At 42.0% G+C, this 13,763-nt stretch overlaps 1 protein-coding gene across 1 annotated transcript in view; it reads right to left on the bottom strand.

Annotated features, from left to right (window-relative positions):
• Window positions 1-12,083, bottom strand: part of mical3a (microtubule associated monooxygenase, calponin and LIM domain containing 3a) — a 101,536-nt gene extending 89,453 nt beyond the window's left edge. Inside the window, exon 1 of the mRNA XM_034878275.1 lies at window positions 11,850-12,083. The gene's annotated coding sequence lies outside the window, so the exon portion shown is untranslated. The remainder of the gene's footprint in view (window positions 1-11,849) is intronic.
• Between the last annotated feature and the right edge of the window lie 1,680 nt (window positions 12,084-13,763).

The raw sequence follows: 13,763 nt of genomic DNA on the forward strand, positions 1-13,763 counted from the left end.
CACTATTGTCTCCACTTTACTGCCAATCATGTAAAGCAAATATGAAATCTGAGGAGACGCATTATCTTCATAAACCGTGTGATTGATAAACATGACATTGAGCAGTGGTTTCTAAACAGCAGTCTTATCAAAGAAAGACAGAGTAATTTATTACCTTATCTCGTGAAGGAACAAAACTGCTTTTGTTCTGCTGTTCTCCTTGACGAGACATTCAAAGCCATCCGTTCATCCCATTGCCAACACTTATGTTTTGTGCGCTTTGTTCTATCACAACCATAGATGGGGATCAAGCAAATAAAGCATCGGCCTCTAAACTCTCCTGTCACTTTAAAAAAAAACATTAAGTGCTTCCTCTCAGCACCCACAACTAATACTACTACTGAGATCTGGAGGGATTAGAATGTAGAAACACATAGTTTACCCCATTCAACAAACGACTGAGAGCCAGATTGGGTGGTTACCATGATCTCAGCATTGAGGGTTGAATGGCCCAAAGAGCCTTACAGAATGTCACAGCACTGGGAGTCTCTGGCTGTACGTCCATCCCCAAGCTAGCATTAATTTCAAATATTTACCATGTTCACAATCTTAGTGTGTGAGCATGCTACCATTTGCTAAACACTGATGGGAAAGTTTTGCAGGTGTTTTGGTCATAAAACAAATGCATGTTTTTGAGTTGAAGCTGGCACTACAAAAAAAGTGGGATCAACAATGTTAGTACACTTCACCCTTTGGGGAATGACGGTGCTTAATTTAACGCCAATCCATCCAACACATGTCAACCTTAGTGGTTGCGCTAGATATAGAGTCACGGGATCACCAAAGTCATTCAGATTCATCCTCTGGGAACCTTAAATGTTCGTACAAAATGATTGACGGACCAACAGGACCATCGCTTGAAGTCAAAACACCACAATCAAAACGCCACTAAAAACAAAGCAAGAAAAGGAATCCATAGATTGAGACTGAATCCCATTTCTCTGTCTTACCCCTTCCCATTCCCCTACCCCTTTGTCTTACCCCTAGCCCTTGTCCCTTGAAACAGAGAAAACATACCCCTGTGAAATGAGACACAACTTAGTTAAACAAACTTCCAAGATGCCGTCTGCAGATGGGCTGAGCTGGAATGGCCCCTTATGAGGTCATAAGGTGCAAGGTTACCTCCCCTTTCTCTGCTTTGCCCGCCCAGAGAATTTGGCTCACCCGTCAGAGAGAGACATCATTGCTTTCAAACGATCAGAGAGGCAGTTTGTCAAGGCAACACCACCTTGCTGGGGGGGGGCAAGGTCTCCACCTTGCCCCCCCCCCTCTCCTCCTCAAAAGCAACAGACTCAGGAATGGCACATACTAAGAAAAGCTCATTGTGGGATTGGCTCTAGTGGCTGGAATTCTGCACCAAGGTGGAATTTTGGGAAAGGGACTTCAGATGAAGTACTAGGGAACCACTAAGGGTATATAAAAGAGACTTCAGATACAGTACTAGGGGACCACTAAGGTCTATATAAAATCATCCAAAGAGCACCATGTCATGGGACCTTTAATAACCTGTTGGCTGGATTACAACATAAATAGCTTTGTAGGGAGATAAAAGACCCTATAAACTTGAAACAATTCTTCATGCAGTCAAAGTGTTATGCACGCACAATGCCAACCAACACCATTGCAGCCAAATATGTCTATTTGTAAAAATGAAAGACAGATTGACTGAAAATGCAGCTAAAAGAAAAGAGAGAGAATCACGTCAGAGTCCAGGTATTCTGATAATCCCAGAGTTGAGTCATGACCTCACTGAAGAGGCCTTGTATGTTCTTCACGCTTTTCTGCTAGGCCTGATGAGACTCTACAAAGACTTGGCTCCTCGTGACGCATGAAACTATCAAATAATACTTCTTTTAATCTTTTAAGTGAGAAAAGACCTATTAAAACCATGCAATACTGCATTGCTGTGCATTATGTGTTTGACACCAACACAAAATATTGTTTTTTAAGAGCAAGCTATGCTTGATGCTTGCATGAATGTAAAGTAAATCATGTGCCATGATTCCGGTTAATACTATTAAACTTGAAGTATGATTTTTGGCTATTTGTGGCCATCTCATCAGCTAGCTTTCTCTTGCTTAAGCTAGTTTGCTTAATGTGGTAGAAAGTGCAGTTGGGGTAATTGCAATGGATGGTGGCTTCTAGATTGTCATTTCACACATTTTTTTTCATAAGTAACATTTCTATTGCATCCAAATTTCCAGAGGCTAAATAATAAATGTAGTCTAGTTACTGCATATGAGACACTATATTTTAGGTTAATTTTGGGTCAACTTCCAATCCTGCAAAAACGAAGCAACATCTAAAAATGCAATCAGAGGCACATGAAATCAAGGCAAACTGGTAGACTGGCATCTCTTTGTCATATGAATTTACCAAAAGTAATATTTTAGCACTCATTTGTAGTAGGTGAAGAGTGTGTTTTGACATGAGAGCCTTGCCATTTTTATTATGTGTGCATTTCTTAAGATAGTGTGTGTGTGTGTGTGTGTGTGTGTGTGTGAGAGTCACATTTGGTTTGCATTTCTTGTCCTGACATCATGTCTTTGTTTTCTCTCCCTCAGCCCCCTCGTCCCAATGAACCACATAGCTTATCATTTAGAGAGGAAAGCAATGGTTGCTAAATAACAGTAATAGTTTTCCTTTTAGTTTAAGTTATTATGCTTCATCTATCATACAGAGGCTGCACTGGCATGCAGCTACAGTAGATTGAATGCTCGAACATAATTACAGTGATATGTCCTGTATACAAGTTGGATTTCACCCAAAAGAACAACACTCATCTCAGCAGGCATCCCATCATTTTGTTATCTGGTGAGGGTTTGGAACAGCAAGTTGAGCAACTTCACATCCTGTAGTCATTGTTGTGACCAAGTCGTCTTCGCTCAAGCATGTCTGAAGGCATTTGGTCCAAGTCTTGAGTTTATTTATGTTTTTTTGGGCAAGTTAAGTCACAGGTTGTATCAAGTCGTCGAGTCCTTAGTTAAGGCAAATTCCCAAATCAAGTCCCTTTTTTTACACCCAAGATAAAGCTGATGATGTTATTTCTATTGATATTTATTTATTGATGATCAATGTTTTGTGTTGCCGTAGCAAGGAGTTTGACTGACAGCCAATCATCCAATGATGGGAGCTTTTTGAGTCCTCCAATCATGATTGACAGTTCACGCTGCTGCATAGCATACTCAATAGTCAGACAGAAATGTGACAATCAATTTCATTGTTTTATATTTAACAGCTTACATTCCAACTTATGAATACAGGCAAGTCATCCGAGTTCTGATTTCTCAAGTCAAGTCTCGATTCATTACCTGCAGTCATCAAAACAGTGACTAGAGTCTACTCAAGTCCAAGTCTGCAGTCCACATCTCTGCCTGTAATCATTTCTACTGTGGTCATGTGTGTGTTAGCGTGTTACCATGTGTCACCGTGTTATAATTTAAGGCCAATTTGGAACAAGCAGGTATGGTTGTAAAAGTGCACAGTTAAGTGCTGTAGCTTATAGGTGCCCTGCCACACAAAACCGTTTTTACTTTCATTTTTTTAAATGTGTTAGGTCCACATGTGTTTGTGTTATGTCCTGAATGTGAAAATAAACTGCTACCTCCTCTGTCAGCTCTAGCCGTAGAAAAGAAATAAGAGGAAAAATCAGGCCAATAACAAAAGCTGGTCAGTCTGACGTCATATTGCCTGAGCTCATTACTATTCATGAGCTCGCCCAGTTGTGCTGGGTAAAGGATGCTGATACCCAGGCTCTCATTGGCAAGCTTTTAGCCAATCAGAGTCAAGCAGCTTAGCTCATTGAATGTTAATGTAAACTGGCACAAATGGAGTCTTCCTGCAGGCTTTCCATACCACGCTAGAATGGCTTCAACAAGGTAACCAAGGATTTTTTTCCACAGAAATGCTGGAGAGTCAATGGTAGAACTTCAGACATTACCACAAAGTACTGAAATATGTGTGACATGGCACCTTTAAGTGAACCCATTGTCTCCTTGCTGAGGAAAATTCCACTGAAGCCAAGAATAAAACAGAGCCCAACCACACCCAGAACATCCAACCACACTCAATAGGACTTCACACAGAATACATCTGGGGAAAAGAAGATTCCCGCAATCCACATGGTCGGTTGGCTGAAACTCAACCGGTTCAAGGAAGTACAAGTACAGAGATGTGGATTATGAAAATGGGTTGAACATTATTCTCTGAACAATCCCTGCTGTTCTCCCACCAAGGGCTGCTCACGCTCGGCCTGTCCCTAAGGTGTGGAACTTGCATGAGTGCCCAGCTGGGATCCCCACTGCTGTCAGACTGGCTCTCTTTAATGCAGTATTCAACTTTGGATCATTGCTAGGTTACGTGAGTGTGTGTGTTTAGTACTGTTTTGATGACGAAACCCAGCCCAAGATGGGAAAAGTGGACCTCTCGGCAAGAGAAAAGGGCACAAGTCTGTCCAAAGGGAAAATAACAATTGTTTTAATTTGGTTGAAGAATAATAAAATATTTTAAAGAACACAAATGACTTCATTGTTGACGTTCCTTTTCAAAAATGCACTTTAAAGACACTCTGGGTTTTACCTGTAAGGACAGGCAAATAACATGAATTTGATTTGTTGCTTATGGGAAGCTACTTTTACAGTGATGTGATGTTGCCACATGTCATAAATTGTTTTTGGGTTTACCTGTTTGAAGACAACTTCAGGGACATGCGTCTAACAATACAAAGTATTATTGGCATGATTGTGTCAAAAACACAGATATTTGTCAATCTGATTATTACTATGGTATTCATAATGCAAGTTTGTTTCATAATTTGGGGACTCTGGTTGTTGTGTGACTGACACCGCCTGTCTGAAAGTTGATCCCGGTGGGATTGGGAATAAGAACCAGGGTGACAGCTGCAGTGAAGTCCAGTTGGGACTCGTTTCCCTCTCGGTTGTATGGACATAAATCATAAGTCCAAATGTGTGTTGCATCTATTTATGAACTTTTGACCCCATGTCTGACTTAATGCCATCGCCCCCTGGTCAGTGTGTGTGTTAAGGCGTGTAACTCATTCCTTCCCGCTCTTCTCATGTTCAGCGCTGCCCTATGTCCTACACGTCGCCGTGCCAATGGCAGACCAATGAGAATGGGTTTAAACACACCGGGTGAAAAGGAACCGCCCCAGATGCAGGGAATATATTGATTTAGCCAATAAAAGTGCCTCGGAACACATCGAAGCGAAGCTGAATGCCGACTGCAACTGATTGGACGAACGCGTCACGTGGGTCTGGTTTCTCTAGAAATTCAAAGCCAGTTTCGGCTTTTGGCCATGTTTCACGCTGTCCAGAGACAAAGACACGGTCTGTTAATTTCAGAGAAGGTGCCGACACTATCAGTCATGCTAGTTAAATATTTGCTATGTCAGAACATATTCGGCGAAATATTCTCCATATTTCATTTAACGCATCAACTCTTTTTTTTTGACAACTCCCTCAAGCTAGTGTAAAAACAAAAAATTATTACTAATAAAATGTGTTTTTTCCATACAGCTTTAAAGTGATCCATTGCTGATATAAAACATATTGAGTTTAATCAGTTTAAATAGGCTTTAATGAATACAATTCAATCAATAATTCATTAAAACCTGGTTAATTTGCCTGTTTGATAGATAGATAGATAGATAGATGACTAGATAGATAGATAGATAGATAGATAGATGTTTATTGATCCCAAGAAAAATGGGAAATTCCTGTGTTACAGCAGCAAAATCAGTCACAAAGCACAAAATTTGGTGAGTAACCATATATTTACCTCACACTGATATAAATCTGTGCACATTCTCATCATTGCCAACCAATAGGACATCCTAAAAAAACCAGAAAAGCAGTTTGCTGAAACTTCAATACAGCACTTTACTAAATTGGATGTAACCCAAGTAGCTAATCTGGACCAACTGCAGCTGAATCTTGCTGCAGCCGGCTGTTTTAACACCGCATGACCAACTGTGAGCTGGTTTTGTGTCAAAGTCTTTCTGCTGGCTCCGTGTGTTTCCTGTAGTGCTGCCCTTTGTGGTGGGGTTAGGTTATGGTTAAGGGTCACAGCCACCATTGATTGGGGTTAGGGTAAGGTTGGGGTCCTGTTACGGTGAAGGGGCAAACAAATCAATGGTAATACAGATTTCTAAACAACACTTTCTCTGATCCCGTATCTGCCATAGTTGGGAGATTTTGGTTGAGAATCCCAGTTAAAGTAGTTATGGAAACAACACTTGCTTGGAGAGGTGCAGGGATTGTATCTCAACCTGGCCTGGGAACACCTCGGGATCCTCCAGTCCCGGGATGTGGGATGGTTGATGTGGCTCGTGAAAGGGAGGTTTGGGGTCCCCTGCTGGAGCTGCCGCCCTCGCAACCCGATACCGGATAAGCGGATGAAGCTGGATGGACCTGCTAGCTTTGGACAACAGGTGGCCTTTACCTTGTCATTCATGGAGAGTCCCACCAAAGTGTGCCGGCCAAGTGTGGAGGATAAAGGCTACTGTCGAGCTGAGATGTTTTGGATACCTGGGAAATGTTATCAGCCTCTTGTCAGATTTGGGCTACATACTGTATGACTAAGGGTTAACATGGAGGTCAGATAGACATAGATTTCTCCGACAGACTGCGATCTAAACTACAGCGGATGTGTCTTTGTCTATTAGAAACACCACAGCCTCTGAGAGAAAAACTCCAATCGGCTTAGACTGCTTTGTTTGTCTTTGCTGACTTTGTTTACATGCACAAGGATTTGCACACAGGGAATTGCATAGTCACAGTCATGGTTCATGTGTTTTATTTGCCTAAATCAAACATGGTTATCATATCCATAGGGTTTCTGTGGATGTTGCATGTGTATTTTAATAGAAATCTGATACAGAAGTCAGCAGCATGTGGTGCCCATGTGTTTCTCCTACAGTCCCATGAGCACACAGCTCATGATTAAACATCAGGCCACTATTTTATATTGATGGAAAGCTGTTTTTTTTAAACAGAGAAAACTGTCATTTCATAAATATATCCAGTAGTAATGTTTTACTTTTTTGCCTTTCATTAGACAATGTATCTCAGTTGTATAAATTCCGTTTCTGGTTCTGATTTGTTAGGAATCTTCATTTTATACTACCTATCATTTTATACTAATGTATTTAAATGTATCCGAGAAAAGCTCTTTATGGGGGGTTGCTAATAAAATTCTGTGCTTGCTAAATTCATTAATTTTGCTGCCTGCTGACAGCCGACCAGCGTTTTTGACTGCCAGATACCAGAAAGTAACCCCAAAAGTCCAAAACTGTGAATATTATTATTTCTTCAAAAGGCCTCCTATCCAAAAGCAAACCCACACAGTGATGTGTTTAGATATTTTCAAAAGAAACGTTTCTTTTGAACTAAAAACTAAATGAACTTGAATGTACTGTACAGTACATTCAATTTCATTTAGTTTTTATTTATAGTATTACATCATAACAAGGGTTATCTCAGGACACTTTACAGATAGAGTAGGTTTCTACCACACTCTATAATTTACAAAGACCCAACAATTCCATGAATTCCCCCAAGAGAAAGCATTTAGTGGGACCAAATGTAAATGGTGTGGAACCTGGGCTGCAGTCAGAGGCTCAGTTTTTCATGTTAAACAGGACGGAGTTTTCATAAACCATGCCCAGACCCAACGTAATCTGCTTCAGATGAGAATTAAAACACTTAATGTTGTATTCATGCGGTTGTTTGTGATGGGTAGCAAATTGTCGATGAAACGAAAACAAGATGGACGGAGATGCTGAGAATGTTTCTCAGTGGACTGTGTTTGTTCCTTAGACGTCATCAGAAACAGAAGTTTTGAGATGATCTATAGACCACTGTTAAATTAAAGCCTGTCCACACTGCGTCTACAGGGATCACAGCAATGATAATTTGTGCTACAACAATCGACAAATACTCAGCGAATCTTTACCAAAAGCTACATTATTAACAACATGGACTAAAAGACAAATTGCGTGTTGTAAACAATACCGTGCAGTCAACAGTGTTGTAAAATGGAACAGACAAGACACACCCCTGCAGTGTCCATCTGCTGACCAAAACAAAGCTATTAGGGAAATAACATCTTAACAGGATTATCTGCTGATTATCGTACAGCTCTGATGAAAAACACCAATTCTGCAGCACCTCGGAATGTCTGTGCAAGGCGTGTATGTGTTATACAGTACATGCATGATAAGATTGGGTTTCCCTTTGTCGTTCACGCCACATGAAGGGTTTGACACACTTTCCAACTTGTCCCTTTCTGCACTGCTGTTGAACTTGTGGAAACCTCCAAGAGCAATTCATGACAAATGGTGCAGTACATGGGTCAAATGCACCACCTGGACATGGTTTTCACCGTTCATGCTGCACAGGTCTCCTCTTCCATATACACACTCGCGCTAGCAGACGCCTGGCTTGTCCTGCCGGAGCTGCATTCTGCTGCTGCTGACTGCTCTAAAAAAACATCCAGAGGCTGAGGTTTTGCAGGACAGCAGCGCAGCGAGATCCAGTGTCTGCCACAGGGATTAGCGCTGTCAGATGATCAGATGCAGCATACCGGGCAGCTTTCCAAAGTTTAACAAAATACCGCTGCCACTGAACTACACATAATGTGCAAAACAGTGTGTTTTGTACACTCAATTACCATATTTCTTTTAGTTTTAAGACTAATTGAAAAATCTACAATTCTTCTCCTATTAACCCTTGTGTTGTCTTCCTGTCAAAATCAACCATTTTTCTTACCTTTTCGTCCCATTTTTCAACACTTTTGACAGTTCTTTTCAATGTCTGTCCCTTTTTTTTTTTTTTTCAACACTACGTAACACTAAATTATTATTTTTGGAATTTATGGTCAATAAACCTCATTTGTAGGAAAATAAACCTAATGTTTAAGTTAGAAAAGCAGAAATTAGGAATTATTTAGACTAAAATTAAAGGAATTGATGTTGATGGATAATAACAGACCACATCAGTGTTTTTTCAAATGCTATAAAATTGAATAAGACAGCCCAAAATTAATGAAAATAGAGATTTGCACTTGCCAAAGAGCGTTGTGTGGAATCAATCATGTTATTTTCTGTAGTTAAAAAGAACATTTGTATAGGAAAACGGGTCATTTTAACCCAAGGACAACATGAAGGTTAAGTATAGTAATCAACTTTCCCCATATATCTCTATACTTTCACAGATAACGTGTCCTTATCAGACACCAAAAACCTTTCTACACATTTTCTGGAGAAACAAAGGCTGAAGTAAATAAGTGATTATGTGTAATTTCAATTTCTACTCAGATAGACTCTACTCTTTTCATCACATGGATGTAATCCCATTTGCCACACCTCTTATCCCAGCACAACACATATTTTTAATTTGTCAAACCCTGAAGTTGTGGGGACAAGAGTCCGGCTGTGGAGAAAGGCCGGCGACAGCTGACCGGCAGGATCAGTGTCTGAAGTCGGAGCGGAGGGCAGCTGCCGAGCAAACGGGCGCCTTCTTATGAATGACAGCTATTCACCTCCCCCTTTGAACATCACATGAGCGCTGCCTCCTACTCTGCACAGCACAATATCACTCTGTGTCTGATACAGTAGAGCCTGGTGGGGAGGGGGACAGAGATGACCTGCACGGCGACCGTGAGGACAGAGATGGGGACAGCTGGAGACAGAGTTTGTGTAAGCCACAGTAACCGGACCTGAGACAACCCAGTTTAGGGCTGTGCTATCACTCCAATTTTAATTGTGCTTAGGATTTTGGCTCCTAACGTTCACAAAAACAATGAAATTGTGTGTAACAATTATTTTGCACATTACGTTTTGCAAGAAAACTCTTAATTTGTCTAGGTTCTTAATGAAAAAAGTAAAAAAAGTATTAAGGGATATATCACAGTTCAAGGTGTTTACACTGTACATTTGTTTAAAGAGCCCCTATTATGCTTTTTGGGGGGATTTTTGGGGCTTTCAGTGTGTTATACAGTTTCTGTATAAAGTACAAAAAAATACACATTTCACTCCAAATGGAGCTTTCTCTCCCACAGAAAACACTTTTTCTCAAGTGCCTGAAAATGGCTTGCCCACATTCTTCCTCAATTACTAATTTCAAGAGTTTTCTATATCAGAACTTTGTGAAATTGTCAAAAAAAACAAACAGAGAGGATGGTTCCCTATAACGCTCATAACAAGTAAAATAAACGAGTATTACACTACTTTGAATACATTTGGTTTAAAGCAGTTTTATAGCAATGGGGGGAAAAAAATCATAGAAGAACGCTGAAATAAGTGTAAAAGAATGTCAGAAAAAGCTTCAAAATGTGGGGGGGAAAAAACAAAAATGTCAAAAAAAGCTTTTATGTGCTTTTTCGCTTCCTTACGTGTGTGTAACAAGCATAGTGTGTGCGCTGTGCATGAGCCTAGGTGCATGCGCTAAGGCTGCGCTATTGACTTTAGACCAGGTTTTTGTTGGTCACTGGCAAATACCTCCTGCTGCCTCGAGATAGCAATACGCCCAGAATGCACCTGAACACACCGCCCTGCAAGACCAGCACGGCCATGGGTGTTTCAGGTAGAGGAGCTCAAATATGGGAGGCATGAAAAACATCACATGTTTTTTACACATCAAAGCATGTACACCTATTCTAGTGTGTAGAGTACAAATATGACACTGATAATGAGTATAACATGGGCTCTTTAACTGTCATTTAAGTTCAATAAACGCAACATCTTTCCAAAAAGTCAATGGTGTTAAAAATCAAGCAGCCCCACCACAGTGTGATGGTGCAATAAAAGCTGCTACTTTAGGTTCTAACCTCCGAGAAAGATATTTCTGCGTCATGCAGCAGCAAGTAGGGCAGCACTAGCCAGGGGACAAAAACACCCCATCGTCATATTCTTTCCTTTACCCTTCCTTAACCTTCACTCCCTGCTCACACAGCTGCTTGCTCATCTGTTTCAACAGCCACGTTGGGGATCTGCTCCTCCTCTCCGTTACGTCAGATATGTTTTGCCCATGGCATACACGTGTGGGCAAAAACATCACCATCGTCCATCTCGAAACCTTTGATTTCTGCGCAACTAGCTCAAAAAAATCGAGCTATTACAACCCGACTCTTTGCTGCGTTCACTGACACCGGCGACTGCCTGAATGACCCAATTCCACAGCCTTCCCTGTGTATTTCATACACACAACTCTGAAAGTGAGAACCAGTGACCTCCCTGGTGTCCAGTTGGCACAGAGCTGGACGCTGCAGATGATGCCCGGCTTCTGCAGTGTCTCTGTGAGCCGACCTATCCTGCTTCCATTGATTCACAGGCAGCAACCGGGATGCTGTGTAACGACGCGGCGTGCAGAGCGTTGCGTAATAAAAAAAAAAGCCACGCTTGGTAAACAAGGAGGGCGAGGACCGCATCCTCCTACTGCAATAAGAAGCACTCCATCTCCTTCATCGTCATCAACCCACTGGAATGTCTGTTTCTGACAGGCAGCGGGCGTGCTACGGTGGCCAAGTGCACACACTCACACACGCACATACACACACACAAACACACACACAGATACTTTGCACCTAGCACACACACACGTCTGCAGCTAGACTGCATTGAGCTCAGTCACTTCCTCCGACTGTTACCTTAGTTACAATAACAAACAGTGAGGAAAGACATCCCTGCCTGCGCATTGCATCCATACATTCCTGAGATGTGACACACACACACACACACACACACACACACACACACACACACACACACACACACAGAATGGCAGTCTACTCACAAGTGGCTTCTGAATTATGTGCCGGGGCCGGTGAAAAAGGCAGATATCCTCTTTTCTCATCTGTCACACAGGATTTGTCCCACACTCGTCCTCCTCCCTTTGCTCCTTGTCTTTCTGTCTTCTACGGACAGGCTAAAAAAAAATAAAAAAAAGAGACGGAGAGAGATCTGCAGTGCTGGAACTCCGTCTGTATGCTAATGCCTGGATCTGCTCTGCCTCCCTCTCTGTTTTCTCTCGTTCCTCCCTCTCTCGTTCTCTCCCTCCCTCCCTACCTCCCAAGTTTCCTCCAAGGTCAGTGGGTGGAATAACTGCCTATTTAACTCCTCCTTTAGTGGACAAGTGCTTCCCTCCTCTTCAGACCCCCCCCCACCCTCCCTGCACCCTCCTACAGGCTGGACACCCGGGCAGTAATTACCATCATGATCCAGATTAACTCCTGGGTGTGCTCTTGTTTTGCTATGCTGGGCTGGGACGAGACTACTCACAGACAGATTACGTGTGTGTGTGTGTGTGTGTGTGTGTGTGTGTGTGTGTGTGTGTGTGTGTGAGAGAGAGAGAGGGGGTGTTAGACCCTACAAGGAGGGCCAGGGGCAGCCAGACAGGACGGGATAGGACACTCTTAAGCCCTGCAGGAGACAAGAGACACAGTGAGAAAAAGACACCAAGCTAACAGCATGGACATACCCACAAAAATGCATCAACAATTACAGAAACATACATATATATATGCAAGGCATGTCAAATCTGAGAAAATATTTTTGGAATGCAGTTCATGATGAACCAGTGACTCGTAGATTACACTAATAGAATTTAGATAAGCCGAGGATAAAGCCTGAAATGAAAGATGATCACTATGAAATTACAGTGATCCACCAGAGACTTTAACATGTGAAAACTATGTTGAATTTTATCTAAAGATGCAGTGCGATCCTCTGGGCTGAGATTGGCATGGTTTTATTTCAGTTAGACTTATAGGCGGTTTTATTTGAATTGAAAGATGATTTTATGGAAAGTATCCCATGCCAATCTCTGTGTATGGTGAAGGGTTTGTGACGATATGGTTATAACAAGATAAATTTCCAGATAAATTTCGAAAATATGATTTTTTTTATTGTCAACTTAAGCATGGGTATGTCAATTTATGAGCACAACTGTAAATGGCATAGGACTGGCAGGAGATCTGACCCGAGGAAACACAGCTGCAGCTGGAAAAGATCACCTGAACACAACGATTCTTGCTGTTCATACAGACGCCAGATTTTAGCTTTTTGCAGTATTTTGGGGTTTAGGAGAGCTGGATGAGAAGGGGGAGAAAAAGAGGGGGAAGACATGCAGGAAAATGTCAAAGGTCAGCTTCAAATCCTGTGCATCTGCATCGAGGTTAAAACCTCAAAGTATACGTGCGCCTGCTCTACCCACTGATCCAACCCGGCCACTACACAGACACCCGATTAAGTTCTCCGATTCAAGTGTTATGTACACACAATCAGGATGCGTACCCATCAATGCAGTGACTGTCTAATAACTGCTGGGTTGTGTGCGGTCCCCCCCCCCCCCCCCCCCCCCCCCCCCCCCCCCCCGCAGTGTGAGATCAGGACCTTTGCTGAGGGTTTAGCTGCTTCACTTTAGTGGCTTTAGATCCTGTGATGGGATTAGAGGGGGGGGGGGGGGGGCTGATGGGATGAGACAGAACTCAATATATGAACAAGAAGTACTCCTTCACCACAAGGGGAAGTATAAACCCACAGCACAGCAGGACTCCTAGCTTATCACATTAACACCAAAGTGTCATTAGTTTTTATTGTATGTTACTGCCAAAAAAGTATTTCTATTTTCTGACTAAAATTTGAATACCAAATTTAGCACACCCAGTGTATAACAGAAGCAACATGGGATTATTTATCCTCCACAAAC

Source organism: Etheostoma cragini, chromosome 8 (assembly GCF_013103735.1).
Source record: "Etheostoma cragini isolate CJK2018 chromosome 8, CSU_Ecrag_1.0, whole genome shotgun sequence".
NCBI classification, from domain to species: Eukaryota; Metazoa; Chordata; class Actinopteri; order Perciformes; family Percidae; genus Etheostoma; species Etheostoma cragini.